Here is a 15773-nt window from a genome sequence, read left to right on the forward strand (position 1 = left end):
CCGCTCCCCCCACCCGCTCCCCCCACCCGCTCCCCCCACCCGCTCCCCCCACCCGCTCCCCCCACCCGCTCCCCCCACCCGCTCCCCCCACCCGCTCCCCCCACCCGCTCCCCCCACCCGCTCCCCCCACCCGCTCCCCCCACCCGCTCCCCCCACCCGCTCCCCCCACCCGCTCCCCCCACCCGCTCCCCCCACCCGCTCCCCCCACCCGCTCCCCCCACCCGCTCCCCCCACCCGCTCCCCCCACCCGCTCCCCCCACCCGCTCCCCCCACCCGCTCCCCCCACCCGCTCCCCCCACCCGCTCCCCCCACCCGCTCCCCCCACCCGCTCCCCCCACCCGCTCCCCCCACCCGCTCCCCCCACCCGCTCCCCCCACCCGCTCCCCCCACCCGCTCCCCCCACCCGCTCCCCCCACCCGCTCCCCCCACCCGCTCCCCCCACCCGCTCCCCCCACCCGCTCCCCCCACCCGCTCCCCCCACCCGCTCCCCCACCCGCTCCCCCCACCCGCTCCCCCCACCCGCTCCCCCCACCCGCTCCCCCCACCCGCTCCCCCCACCCGCTCCCCCCACCCGCTCCCCCCACCCGCTCCCCCCACCCGCTCCCCCCACCCGCTCCCCCCACCCGCTCCCCCCACCCGCTCCCCCCACCCGCTCCCCCCACCCGCTCCCCCCACCCGCTCCCCCCACCCGCTCCCCCCACCCGCTCCCCCCACCCGCTCCCCCCACCCGCTCCCCCCACCCGCTCCCCCCACCCGCTCCCCCCACCCGCTCCCCCCACCCGCTCCCCCCACCCGCTCCCCCCACCCGCTCCCCCCACCCGCTCCCCCCACCCGCTCCCCCCACCCGCTCCCCCCACCCGCTCCCCCCACCCGCTCCCCCCACCCGCTCCCCCCACCCGCTCCCCCCACCCGCTCCCCCCACCCGCTCCCCCCACCCGCTCCCCCCACCCGCTCCCCCCACCCGCTCCCCCCACCCGCTCCCCCCACCCGCTCCCCCCACCCGCTCCCCCCACCCGCTCCCCCCACCCGCTCCCCCCACCCGCTCCCCCCACCCGCTCCCCCCACCCGCTCCCCCCACCCGCTCCCCCCACCCGCTCCCCCCACCCGCTCCCCCCACCCGCTCCCCCCACCCGCTCCCCCCACCCGCTCCCCCCACCCGCTCCCCCCACCCGCTCCCCCCACCCGCTCCCCCCACCCGCTCCCCCCACCCGCTCCCCCCACCCGCTCCCCCCACCCGCTCCCCCCACCCGCTCCCCCCACCCGCTCCCCCCACCCGCTCCCCCCACCCGCTCCCCCCACCCGCTCCCCCCACCCGCTCCCCCCACCCGCTCCCCCCACCCGCTCCCCCCACCCGCTCCCCCCACCCGCTCCCCCCACCCGCTCCCCCCACCCGCTCCCCCCACCCGCTCCCCCCACCCGCTCCCCCCACCCGCTCCCCCCACCCGCTCCCCCCACCCGCTCCCCCCACCCGCTCCCCCCACCCGCTCCCCCCACCCGCTCCCCCCACCCGCTCCCCCCACCCGCTCCCCCCACCCGCTCCCCCCACCCGCTCCCCCCACCCGCTCCCCCCACCCGCTCCCCCCACCCGCTCCCCCCACCCGCTCCCCCCACCCGCTCCCCCCACCCGCTCCCCCCACCCGCTCCCCCCACCCGCTCCCCCCACCCGCTCCCCCCACCCGCTCCCCCCACCCGCTCCCCCACCCGCTCCCCCCACCCGCTCCCCCCACCCGCTCCCCCCACCCGCTCCCCCCACCCGCTCCCCCCACCCGCTCCCCCCACCCGCTCCCCCCACCCGCTCCCCCCACCCGCTCCCCCCACCCGCTCCCCCCACCCGCTCCCCCCACCCGCTCCCCCCACCCGCTCCCCCCACCCGCTCCCCCCACCCGCTCCCCCCACCCGCTCCCCCCACCCGCTCCCCCCACCCGCTCCCCCCACCCGCTCCCCCCACCCGCTCCCCCCACCCGCTCCCCCCACCCGCTCCCCCCACCCGCTCCCCCCACCCGCTCCCCCCACCCGCTCCCCCCACCCGCTCCCCCCACCCGCTCCCCCCACCCGCTCCCCCCACCCGCTCCCCCCACCCGCTCCCCCCACCCGCTCCCCCCACCCGCTCCCCCCACCCGCTCCCCCCACCCGCTCCCCCCACCCGCTCCCCCCACCCGCTCCCCCCACCCGCTCCCCCCACCCGCTCCCCCCACCCGCTCCCCCCACCCGCTCCCCCCACCCGCTCCCCCCACCCGCTCCCCCCACCCGCTCCCCCCACCCGCTCCCCCCACCCGCTCCCCCCACCCGCTCCCCCCACCCGCTCCCCCCACCCGCTCCCCCCACCCGCTCCCCCCACCCGCTCCCCCCACCCGCTCCCCCCACCCGCTCCCCCCACCCGCTCCCCCCACCCGCTCCCCCCACCCGCTCCCCCCACCCGCTCCCCCCACCCGCTCCCCCCACCCGCTCCCCCCACCCGCTCCCCCCACCCGCTCCCCCCACCCGCTCCCCCCACCCGCTCCCCCCACCCGCTCCCCCCACCCGCTCCCCCCACCCGCTCCCCCCACCCGCTCCCCCCACCCGCTCCCCCCACCCGCTCCCCCCACCCGCTCCCCCCACCCGCTCCCCCCACCCGCTCCCCCCACCCGCTCCCCCCACCCGCTCCCCCCACCCGCTCCCCCCACCCGCTCCCCCCACCCGCTCCCCCCACCCGCTCCCCCCACCCGCTCCCCCCACCCGCTCCCCCCACCCGCTCCCCCACCCGCTCCCCCCACCCGCTCCCCCCACCCGCTCCCCCCACCCGCTCCCCCCACCCGCTCCCCCCACCCGCTCCCCCCACCCGCTCCCCCCACCCGCTCCCCCCACCCGCTCCCCCCACCCGCTCCCCCCACCCGCTCCCCCCCACCCGCTCCCCCCACCCGCTCCCCCCACCCGCTCCCCCCACCCGCTCCCCCCACCCGCTCCCCCCACCCGCTCCCCCCACCCGCTCCCCCCACCCGCTCCCCCCACCCGCTCCCCCCACCCGCTCCCCCCACCCGCTCCCCCCACCCGCTCCCCCCACCCGCTCCCCCCACCCGCTCCCCCCACCCGCTCCCCCCACCCGCTCCCCCCACCCGCTCCCCCCACCCGCTCCCCCCACCCGCTCCCCCCACCCGCTCCCCCCACCCGCTCCCCCCACCCGCTCCCCCCACCCGCTCCCCCCACCCGCTCCCCCCACCCGCTCCCCCCACCCGCTCCCCCCACCCGCTCCCCCCACCCGCTCCCCCCACCCGCTCCCCCCACCCGCTCCCCCCACCCGCTCCCCCCACCCGCTCCCCCCACCCGCTCCCCCCACCCGCTCCCCCCACCCGCTCCCCCCACCCGCTCCCCCCACCCGCTCCCCCCACCCGCTCCCCCCACCCGCTCCCCCACCCGCTCCCCCCACCCGCTCCCCCCACCCGCTCCCCCCACCCGCTCCCCCCACCCGCTCCCCCCACCCGCTCCCCCCACCCGCTCCCCCCACCCGCTCCCCCCACCCGCTCCCCCCACCCGCTCCCCCCACCCGCTCCCCCCACCCGCTCCCCCCACCCGCTCCCCCCACCCGCTCCCCCCACCCGCTCCCCCCACCCGCTCCCCCCACCCGCTCCCCCCACCCGCTCCCCCCACCCGCTCCCCCCACCCGCTCCCCCCACCCGCTCCCCCCACCCGCTCCCCACCGCTCCCCCACCCGCTCCCCCCACCCGCTCCCCCCACCCGCTCCCCCCACCCGCTCCCCCCACCCGCTCCCCCCACCCGCTCCCCCCACCCGCTCCCCCCACCCGCTCCCCCCACCCGCTCCCCCCACCCGCTCCCCCCACCCGCTCCCCCCACCCGCTCCCCCCACCCGCTCCCCCCACCCGCTCCCCCCACCCGCTCCCCCCACCCGCTCCCCCCACCCGCTCCCCCCACCCGCTCCCCCCACCCGCTCCCCCCACCCGCTCCCCCCACCCGCTCCCCCCACCCGCTCCCCCCACCCGCTCCCCCACCCCGCTCCCCCCACCCGCTCCCCCCACCCGCTCCCCCCACCCGCTCCCCCCACCCGCTCCCCCCACCCGCTCCCCCCACCCGCTCCCCCCACCCGCTCCCCCCACCCGCTCCCCCCACCCGCTCCCCCCACCCGCTCCCCCCACCCGCTCCCCCCACCCGCTCCCCCCACCCGCTCCCCCCACCCGCTCCCCCCACCCGCTCCCCCCACCCGCTCCCCCCACCCGCTCCCCCCACCCGCTCCCCCCACCCGCTCCCCCCACCCGCTCCCCCCACCCGCTCCCCCCACCCGCTCCCCCCACCCGCTCCCCCCACCCGCTCCCCCCACCCGCTCCCCCCACCCGCTCCCCCCACCCGCTCCCCCCACCCGCTCCCCCCACCCGCTCCCCCCACCCGCTCCCCCCACCCGCTCCCCCCACCCGCTCCCCCCACCCGCTCCCCCCACCCGCTCCCCCCACCCGCTCCCCCCACCCGCTCCCCCCACCCGCTCCCCCCACCCGCTCCCCCCAGCTCCCCCCACCCGCTCCCCCCACCCGCGTCCCCCCCACCCGCTCCCCCCCCACCCGCTCCCCCCACCCGCTCCCCCCACCCGCTCCCCCCACCCGCTCCCCCCACCCGCTCCCCCCACCCGCTCCCCCCACCCGCTCCCCCCACCCGCTCCCCCCACCCGCTCCCCCACCCGCTCCCCCCACCCGCTCCCCCCACCCGCTCCCCCACCCGCTCCCCCCACCCGCTCCCCCCACCCGCTCCCCCCACCCGCTCCCCCCACCCGCTCCCCCCACCCGCTCCCCCCCCCCCCACCCGCTCCCCCCACCCGCTCCCCCCACCCGCTCCCCCCACCCGCTCCCCCACCCGCTCCCCCCACCCGCTCCCCCCACCCGCTCCCCCCACCGCTCCCCACCCGCTCCCCCCACCCGCTCCCCCCACCCGCTCCCCCACCCGCTCCCCCCACCCGCTCCCCCCACCCGCTCCCCCCACCGCTCCCCCCACCCGCTCCCCCCACCCGCTCCCCCCACCCGCTCCCCCCACCCGCTCCCCCCACCCGCTCCCCCCACCCGCTCCCCCCACCGCTCCCCCCACCCGCTCCCCCCACCCGCTCCCCCCACCCGCTCCCCCCACCCGCTCCCCCCACCCGCTCCCCCCACCCGCTCCCCCCACCCGCTCCCCCCACCCGCTCCCCCCACCCGCTCCCCCCACCCGCTCCCCCCACCCGCTCCCCCCACCCGCTCCCCCCACCCGCTCCCCCACCCGCTCCCCCCACCCGCTCCCCCACCCGCTCCCCCACCCCTCCCCCACCCGCTCCCCCCACCCGCTCCCCCCACCCGCTCCCCCCACCCGCTCCCCCCACCCGCTCCCCCCACCCGCTCCCCCCACCCCGCTCCCCCCACCCGCTCCCCCACCCGCTCCCCCCACCCGCTCCCCCCACCCGCTCCCCCCACCCCGCTCCCCCACCCGCTCCCCCCACCCGCTCCCCCCACCCGCTCCCCCCACCCGCTCCCCCCACCCGCTCCCCCCACCCGCTCCCCCCACCCGCTCCCCCCACCCGCTCCCCCCACCCGCTCCCCCCACCCGCTCCCCCCACCCGCTCCCCCCACCCGCTCCCCCACCCGCTCCCCCCCACCCGCTCCCCCCACCCGCTCCCCCCACCCGCTCCCCCCACCCGCTCCCCCCACCCGCTCCCCCCACCCGCTCCCCCCACCCGCTCCCCCCACCCGCTCCCCCCACCCGCTCCCCCCACCCGCTCCCCCCACCCGCTCCCCCCACCCGCTCCCCCCACCCGCTCCCCCCACCCGCTCCCCCCACCCGCTCCCCCCACCCGCTCCCCCCACCCGCTCCCCCCACCCGCTCCCCCCACCCGCTCCCCCCACCCGCTCCCCCCGCTCCCCCACCCGCTCCCCCCACCCGCTCCCCCCACCCGCTCCCCCCACCCGCTCCCCCCACCCGCTCCCCCCACCCGCTCCCCCCCACCCGCTCCCCCCACCCGCTCCCCCCACCCGCTCCCCCACCACCCGCTCCCCCCACCCGCTCCCCCCACCCGCTCCCCCCACCCGCTCCCCCCACCCCGCTCCCCCCACCCGCTCCCCCACCCGCTCCCCCCCACCCGCTCCCCCCACCCGCTCCCCCCACCCGCTCCCCCCACCCGCTCCCCCCACCGCTCCCCCCCACCCGCTCCCCCCACCCGCTCCCCCCACCCGCTCCCCCACCCGCTCCCCCACCCGCTCCCCCCACCCGCTCCCCCCACCCGCTCCCCCCACCCGCTCCCCCCACCCGCTCCCCCCACCCGCTCCCCCCACCCGCTCCCCCCACCCGCTCCCCCCACCCGCTCCCCCCACCCGCTCCCCCCACCCGCTCCCCCCACCCGCTCCCCCACCCGCTCCCCCCACCCGCTCCCCCCACCCGCTCCCCCCACCCGCTCCCCCCACCCGCTCCCCCCACCCGCTCCCCCCACCCGCTCCCCCCACCCGCTCCCCCCACCCGCTCCCCCCACCCGCTCCCCCCACCCGCTCCCCCCACCCGCTCCCCCCACCCGCTCCCCCCACCCGCTCCCCCCACCCGCTCCCCCCACCCGCTCCCCCCACCCGCTCCCCCCACCCGCTCCCCCCACCCGCTCCCCCCACCCGCTCCCCCCACCCGCTCCCCCCACCCGCTCCCCCCACCCGCTCCCCCACCCGCTCCCCCCACCCGCTCCCCCCACCCGCTCCCCCCACCCGCTCCCCCCACCCGCTCCCCCACCCGCTCCCCCCCGTCCCCCCACACCGCTCCCCCCACCCGCTCCCCCCACCCGCTCCCCCCACCCGCTCCCCCCACCCGCTCCCCCCACCCGCTCCCCCCACCCGCTCCCCCCACCCGCTCCCCCCACCCGCTCCCCCCACCCGCTCCCCCACCGCTCCCCCCACCCGCTCCCCCCACCCGCTCCCCCCACCCGCTCCCCCCACCCGCTCCCCCCACCCGCTCCCCCCACCCGCTCCCCCCACCCGCTCCCCCCACCCGCTCCCCCCACCCGCTCCCCCCACCCGCTCCCCCCACCCGCTCCCCCCACCCGCTCCCCCCACCCGCTCCCCCGCTCCCCACCCGCTCCCCCCACCCGCTCCCCCCACCCGCTCCCCCCACCCGCTCCCCCCACCCGCTCCCCCCACCCGTCCCCCACCCGCTCCCCCCACCCGCTCCCCCCCACCCGCTCCCCCCACCCGCTCCCCCCACCCGCTCCCCCCACCCGCTCCCCCCACCCGCTCCCCCCACCCGCTCCCCCACCCGCTCCCCCCACCCGCTCCCCCCACCCGCTCCCCCCACCCGCTCCCCCACCCGCTCCCCCCACCCGCTCCCCCCACCCGCTCCCCCCACCCGCTCCCCCCACCCGCTCCCCCCACCCGCTCCCCCCACCCGCTCCCCCACCCGCTCCCCCACCCCCGCTCCCCCACCCGCTCCCCCCACCCGCTCCCCCCACCCGCTCCCCCCACCCGCTCCCCCCACCCGCTCCCCCCACCGCTCCCCCCACCCGCTCCCCCACCCGCTCCCCCACCCGCTCCCCCCACCCGCTCCCCCCACCCGCTCCCCCCCACCCGCTCCCCCCACCCGCTCCCCCCACCCGCTCCCCCCACCCGCTCCCCCCACCCGCTCCCCCCACCCGCTCCCCCCACCCGCTCCCCCCACCCGCTCCCCCCACCCGCTCCCCCCACCCGCTCCCCCCACCCGCTCCCCCCACCCGCTCCCCCCACCCGCTCCCCCCACCCGCTCCCCCACCCGCTCCCCCCACCCGCTCCCCCCACCCGCTCCCCCCACCCGCTCCCCCCACCCGCTCCCCCCCACCCGCTCCCCCCACCCGCTCCCCCCACCCGCTCCCCCCACCCGCTCCCCCCACCCGCTCCCCCCACCCGCTCCCCCCACCCGCTCCCCCCACCCGCTCCCCCCACCCGCTCCCCCCACCCGCTCCCCCCACCCGCTCCCCCCACCCGCTCCCCCCACCCGCTCCCCCCACCCGCTCCCCCCACCCGCTCCCCCCACCCGCTCCCCCCACCCGCTCCCCCCACCCGCTCCCCCCACCCGCTCCCCCCACCCGCTCCCCCCACCCGCTCCCCCCACCCGCTCCCCCCACCCGCTCCCCCCACCCGCTCCCCCCACCCGCTCCCCCCACCCGCTCCCCCCACCCGCTCCCCCACCACCCGCTCCCCCCACCCGCTCCCCCCACCCGCTCCCCCCACCCGCTCCCCCCACCCGCTCCCCCCACCCGCTCCCCCCACCCGCTCCCCCCACCCGCTCCCCCCACCCGCTCCCCCCACCCGCTCCCCCCACCCGCTCCCCCCACCCGCTCCCCCCACCCGCTCCCCCCACCCGCTCCCCCCACCCGCTCCCCCCACCCGCTCCCCCCACCCGCTCCCCCCACCCGCTCCCCCCACCCGCTCCCCCCACCCGCTCCCCCCACCCGCTCCCCCCACCCGCTCCCCCCACCCGCTCCCCCCACCCGCTCCCCCCACCCGCTCCCCCCACCCGCTCCCCCCACCCGCTCCCCCCACCCGCTCCCCCCACCCGCTCCCCCCACCCGCTCCCCCCACCCGCTCCCCCCACCGCTCCCCCACCCGCTCCCCCCACCCGCTCCCCCCACCCGCTCCCCCCACCCGCTCCCCCCACCCGCTCCCCCCACCCGCTCCCCCCACCCGCTCCCCCCACCCGCTCCCCCCACCCGCTCCCCCCACCCGCTCCCCCCACCCGCTCCCCCCACCCGCTCCCCCCACCCGCTCCCCCCACCCGCTCCCCCCACCCGCTCCCCCCACCCGCTCCCCCCACCCGCTCCCCCCACCCGCTCCCCCCACCCGCTCCCCCCACCCGCTCCCCCCACCCGCTCCCCCCACCCGCTCCCCCCACCCGCTCCCCCCACCCGCTCCCCCCCACCCGCTCCCCCCACCCGCTCCCCCACCCGCTCCCCCCACCCGCTCCCCCCACCCGCTCCCCCCACCCGCTCCCCCCACCCGCTCCCCCCACCCGCTCCCCCCACCCGCTCCCCCCACCCGCTCCCCCCACCCGCTCCCCCCACCCGCTCCCCCCACCCGCTCCCCCCACCCGCTCCCCCCACCCGCTCCCCCCACCCGCTCCCCCCACCCGCTCCCCCCACCCGCTCCCCCCACCCGCTCCCCCCACCCGCTCCCCCCACCCGCTCCCCCCACCCGCTCCCCCCACCCGCTCCCCCCACCCGCTCCCCCCACCCGCTCCCCCCACCCGCTCCCCCCACCCGCTCCCCCCACCCGCTCCCCCCACCCGCTCCCCCCACCCGCTCCCCCCACCCGCTCCCCCCACCCGCTCCCCCCACCCGCTCCCCCCACCCGCTCCCCCCACCCGCTCCCCCCACCCGCTCCCCCCACCCGCTCCCCCCACCCGCTCCCCCCACCCGCTCCCCCCACCCGCTCCCCCCACCCGCTCCCCCCACCCGCTCCCCCCACCCGCTCCCCCCACCCGCTCCCCCCACCCGCTCCCCCGCTCCCCCCACCCGCTCCCCCCACCCGCTCCCCCCACCCGCTCCCCCCACCCGCTCCCCCCACCCGCTCCCCCCACCCGCTCCCCCCACCCGCTCCCCCCACCCGCTCCCCCCACCCGCTCCCCCCACCCGCTCCCCCCACCCGCTCCCCCCACCCGCTCCCCCCACCCGCTCCCCCCACCCGCTCCCCCCACCCGCTCCCCCCACCCGCTCCCCCCACCCGCTCCCCCCACCCGCTCCCCCCACCCGCTCCCCCCACCCGCTCCCCCCACCCGCTCCCCCCACCCGCTCCCCCCACCCGCTCCCCCCACCCGCTCCCCCCACCCGCTCCCCCCACCCGCTCCCCCCACCCGCTCCCCCCACCCGCTCCCCCCACCCGCTCCCCCCACCCGCTCCCCCCACCCGCTCCCCCCACCCGCTCCCCCCACCCGCTCCCCCCACCCGCTCCCCCCACCCGCTCCCCCCACCCGCTCCCCCCACCCGCTCCCCCCACCCGCTCCCCCCCCACCCGCTCCCCCCACCCGCTCCCCCCACCCGCTCCCCCCACCCGCTCCCCCCACCCGCTCCCCCCACCCGCTCCCCCCACCCGCTCCCCCCACCCGCTCCCCCCACCCGCTCCCCCCACCCGCTCCCCCCACCCGCTCCCCCCACCCGCTCCCCCCACCCGCTCCCCCCACCCGCTCCCCCCACCCGCTCCCCCCACCCGCTCCCCCCACCCGCTCCCCCCACCCGCTCCCCCCACCCGCTCCCCCCACCCGCTCCCCCCACCCGCTCCCCCCACCCGCTCCCCCCACCCGCTCCCCCCACCCGCTCCCCCCACCCGCTCCCCCCACCCGCTCCCCCCACCCGCTCCCCCCACCCGCTCCCCCCACCCGCTCCCCCCACCCGCTCCCCCCACCCGCTCCCCCCACCCGCTCCCCCCACCCGCTCCCCCCACCCGCTCCCCCCACCCGCTCCCCCCACCCGCTCCCCCCACCCGCTCCCCCCACCCGCTCCCCCCACCCGCTCCCCCCACCCGCTCCCCCCACCCGCTCCCCCCACCCGCTCCCCCCACCCGCTCCCCCCACCCGCTCCCCCCACCCGCTCCCCCCACCCGCTCCCCCCACCCGCTCCCCCCACCCGCTCCCCCCACCCGCTCCCCCCACCCGCTCCCCCCACCCGCTCCCCCCACCCGCTCCCCCCACCCGCTCCCCCCACCCGCTCCCCCCACCCGCTCCCCCCACCCGCTCCCCCCACCCGCTCCCCCCACCCGCTCCCCCCACCCGCTCCCCCCACCCGCTCCCCCCACCCGCTCCCCCCCACCGCTCCCCCCACCCGCTCCCCCCACCCGCTCCCCCCACCCGCTCCCCCCACCCGCTCCCCCCACCCGCTCCCCCACCCGCTCCCCCCACCCGCTCCCCCCACCCGCTCCCCCCACCCGCTCCCCCCACCCGCTCCCCCCACCCGCTCCCCCCACCCGCTCCCCCCACCCGCTCCCCCCACCCGCTCCCCCCACCCGCTCCCCCCACCCGCTCCCCCCACCCGCTCCCCCCACCCGCTCCCCCCACCCGCTCCCCCCACCCGCTCCCCCCACCCGCTCCCCCCACCCGCTCCCCCCACCCGCTCCCCCCACCCGCTCCCCCCACCCGCTCCCCCCACCCGCTCCCCCCACCCGCTCCCCCCACCCGCTCCCCCCACCCGCTCCCCCCACCCGCTCCCCCCACCCGCTCCCCCCACCCGCTCCCCCCACCCGCTCCCCCCACCCGCTCCCCCCACCCGCTCCCCCCACCCGCTCCCCCCACCCGCTCCCCCCACCCGCTCCCCCACCCGCTCCCCCCACCCGCTCCCCCCACCCGCTCCCCCCACCCGCTCCCCCCACCCGCTCCCCCCACCCGCTCCCCCCACCCGCTCCCCCCACCCGCTCCCCCCACCCGCTCCCCCCACCCGCTCCCCCCACCCGCTCCCCCCACCCGCTCCCCCCACCCGCTCCCCCCACCCGCTCCCCCCACCCGCTCCCCCCACCCGCTCCCCCCACCCGCTCCCCCCACCCGCTCCCCCCACCCGCTCCCCCCACCCGCTCCCCCCACCCGCTCCCCCCACCCGCTCCCCCCACCCGCTCCCCCCACCCGCTCCCCCCACCCGCTCCCCCCACCCGCTCCCCCCACCCGCTCCCCCCACCCGCTCCCCCCACCCGCTCCCCCCACCCGCTCCCCCCACCCGCTCCCCCCACCCGCTCCCCCCACCCGCTCCCCCCACCCGCTCCCCCCACCCGCTCCCCCCACCCGCTCCCCCCACCCGCTCCCCCCACCCGCTCCCCCCACCCGCTCCCCCCACCCGCTCCCCCCACCCGCTCCCCCCACCCGCTCCCCCCACCCGCTCCCCCCACCCGCTCCCCCCACCCGCTCCCCCCACCCGCTCCCCCCACCCGCTCCCCCCACCCGCTCCCCCCACCCGCTCCCCCCACCCGCTCCCCCCACCCGCTCCCCCCACCCGCTCCCCCCACCCGCTCCCCCCACCCGCTCCCCCCACCCGCTCCCCCCACCCGCTCCCCCCACCCGCTCCCCCCACCCGCTCCCCCCACCCGCTCCCCCCACCCGCTCCCCCCACCCGCTCCCCCCACCCGCTCCCCCCACCCGCTCCCCCCACCCGCTCCCCCACCCGCTCCCCCCACCCGCTCCCCCCACCCGCTCCCCCCACCCGCTCCCCCCACCCGCTCCCCCCACCCGCTCCCCCCACCCGCTCCCCCCACCCGCTCCCCCCACCCGCTCCCCCCACCCGCTCCCCCCACCCGCTCCCCCCACCCGCTCCCCCCACCCGCTCCCCCCACCCGCTCCCCCCACCCGCTCCCCCCACCCGCTCCCCCCACCCGCTCCCCCCACCCGCTCCCCCACCCGCTCCCCCCACCCGCTCCCCCCACCCGCTCCCCCCACCCGCTCCCCCCACCCGCTCCCCCCACCCGCTCCCCCCACCCGCTCCCCCCACCCGCTCCCCCCACCCGCTCCCCCCACCCGCTCCCCCCACCCGCTCCCCCCACCCGCTCCCCCCACCCGCTCCCCCCACCCGCTCCCCCCACCCGCTCCCCCCACCCGCTCCCCCCACCCGCTCCCCCCACCCGCTCCCCCCACCCGCTCCCCCCACCCGCTCCCCCCACCCGCTCCCCCACCCGCTCCCCCCACCCGCTCCCCCCACCCGCTCCCCCCACCCGCTCCCCCCACCCGCTCCCCCCACCCGCTCCCCCACCCGCTCCCCCCACCCGCTCCCCCCACCCGCTCCCCCCACCCGCTCCCCCCACCGCTCCCCCCACCCGCTCCCCCCACCCGCTCCCCCCACCCGCTCCCCCCACCCGCTCCCCCCACCCGCTCCCCCCACCCGCTCCCCCCACCCGCTCCCCCCACCCGCTCCCCCCACCCGCTCCCCCCACCCGCTCCCCCCACCCGCTCCCCCCACCCGCTCCCCCCACCCGCTCCCCCCACCCGCTCCCCCCACCCGCTCCCCCACCCGCTCCCCCCACCCGCTCCCCCCACCCGCTCCCCCCACCCGCTCCCCCCACCCGCTCCCCCCACCCGCTCCCCCCACCCGCTCCCCACCCCCGCTCCCCCCACCCGCTCCCCCCACCCGCTCCCCCCACCCCGCTCCCCCCACCCGCTCCCCCCACCCGCTCCCCCCACCCGCTCCCCCCACCCGCTCCCCCCACCCGAGATTAAAGATAGGCGGGCCTTAAGCAGAATCTGTTTAGAATTCGGAGAAGATACAGCAGTAGAAGTGAGTGTGAAAGCGATGGGTATTACCTTGTGATCGCGAAATCTTTTGAGGAAGGTCAGCGTCTCGATGAGCTGTGACTTCTTGTCCCGTTGTCTGTTAAAAGCTCTAACAGATAGGTGAAAGCCCTCCCCATAGAGGTTATCAATTCTAGATTTAAAACTTTCGTGACTGCTAGGATCCATACTCTTTGGTTCTATTGGGTAAAGTCACGTAGGTGAAAATAAAATAACAAAAAATCACGACGTTTCGGCCACAACACAAGCGGCCTTCATCAGGTGAAGGGACGAGCCTGTCTGGAGGACAGCGCTGGATTGGAAGAAGTCAAGCTTAGATCACGACATTTAAGCTGTGTGAGAAGCAGAAGAAGACCACGGGCTTTGACAAAGGAATTAGCATATAATTTAGCATTGAAATGGCTCATTGAAATAGCTAAGTTAAAGTATACACATCCGCAGAGGTGCTCCTTGACAAAGGAATTAGCATCGAATTCAGCATTTAAATAGCTGAGTGATTAGCTAGTAACTGGTCACAGAAATAGCTATGTTAAAGTCAGAGTATATACATTCACCGAGGCACCTTGTACTCATCAAACAGGAGAATTTAGCGAAACACAACCACGCTCAGACATCGGACCTGTGTGCGAGCACAGAGGACTATAAATTTAGTTTACAGACCTCTGTGTGAATTTACACGTCTGTCTGTGTGTACTTGAGTTTACAGACCTCTGTGTGAATTAACACGTCTGTCTGAGCAACTTGAGTCTACAGACCTCTGTGTGAATCTACACGTCTGTCTGTGTGTACTTGAGTCTGCAGACCTCTGTGTGAATCTACACGTCTGTCTGTGCAACTTGAGTCTACAGACCTCTGTGTGAATCTACACGTCTGTCTTTGCAACTTGAGTCTACAGACCTCTGTGTGAATCTCTTTGTCTGTCTGAGCAACTTGAGTCTACAGACCTCTGTGTGAATCTATACGTCTGTCTGTGCAACTTGAGTCTACAGACCTCTGTGTGAATCTACACGTCTGTTTGACCCACTTCACTTTACATACCTCTGTGTGAATCTCTACGTATGTCTGTGCAACTTAAGTTTACAGACCTCTGTGTGAATCTATACGTCTGTCTGTGCAACTTGAGTTTACAGACCTCTGTGTGAATCTATACGTCTGTCTGAGCAACTTGAGTCTACATACCTCTGTGTGAATCTATACGTCTGTCTGTGTGTACTTGAGACTTCAGACCTCTGGCTGAATCTACACGTCTGTCTGAGCAACTTGGGTGAATCTATGGACCCGTCTGTGCAACTTGATTCTAGGGCACTCTATGTGAGTTCGATGAGCCCTCATATGCGACTTCAGTGTGCCGGTCTCTCTCGTCAGACAGCACATTGCTCACGGGGCGCCGACATTTTCACAGCCCCGATGTAGTGAGCTTCACCATTTTTCAGAAGGGGGTCACTTTCGCCGACAAGACATCAATGTGATGGCATTCCGCACATTTCAAACCATTGGGGTTTGTGACAGCACGACGATGGGGTGTTTCCCACATTGGTGTTTTGTCGAGAACCCCATGTCAAGGGCCGCATGAAAGGACACCAGGGGGCTGCCATTAGCAATGCAGCAATGACAATGATGAAGAATGCCCTGATGCGTAATCAGTTATTCCTGCAGCGACTGACAGAATGCCGATTGTTACCGCCCATCCCAGGCTACGAACGAAAGAACGTGGAGCTCCGTACTAAAGTCAAGGCGCAGCGTCGCCTGCTCCGGGCGGAGGAGGCCAGGAAGGCCGACCTGGGGCGCCTCTTTTCCCAGCTGCGCAAAAACAAAGCTCAGCTGACAGCCCTCGTGTCTGGCATCGGCAATTTCAACGGTGGAGCCGACGATGCTGATGGCATTGCCACTGAGAGCATCTCTGCCGCCGCTGTTGGAGCTAACGCCACCACCGATGGCAACACCGCCATCAAAGCCGGCGCCGCCGCCGCCATCGCCGATTGCTCCACCACCAAAGCTGGACACATGACGGTCGCCACATCCTCCACATCGCACCTTTCCTCGACCGCTGCCGCCGTCGATGAAACCGCCACAGCTGCCGCCACCAATCCCAAACTTGTCCTAAGGAAGCCTTGGTTGGCTCCTGCTGGGGAAATAGTCAGCGGCATTGACACCCCAACCGCTGCCGTGCTGAGATTTGGGATAAAACGGCCTCGGTCTGCTGCCGCTACCGGTAAATCATCCACCAGCATCGCCACGCCGGCTGCCCCTGGCAGGTCGACCTCTGCTGATGCCACCGCCGCTGCCGCCGCCACAACCGCCGCCACAACCGCCGCCATCACCACCACCACCACCACCTCTGCCCGTGGCAAATCCACCAGGGCCGATAAATTTCGAAAATTCTACCGGAACTTTCACTGGTGGGCCACTGCCCGCAAGTCCACCATGGCAACTCCAGACGATGCCGGCGGATCGACCGCCACCATCGCCGTTGCCACCACCCCTGCGACTGCCACTGCTGGCCTCAAATCCACCCCTGCTGCTTGCAAAGGAGGACAAGGAGACCAACGGAACTTGTGCATCGCCATCGA

The sequence above is a fragment of the Petromyzon marinus genome, chromosome 2 (assembly GCF_048934315.1).
Source record: "Petromyzon marinus isolate PM22_M1 ecotype Great Lakes invasive population chromosome 2, UKy_Petmar_22M1.pri1.0, whole genome shotgun sequence".
Taxonomy (NCBI): domain Eukaryota; kingdom Metazoa; phylum Chordata; class Hyperoartia; order Petromyzontiformes; family Petromyzontidae; genus Petromyzon; species Petromyzon marinus.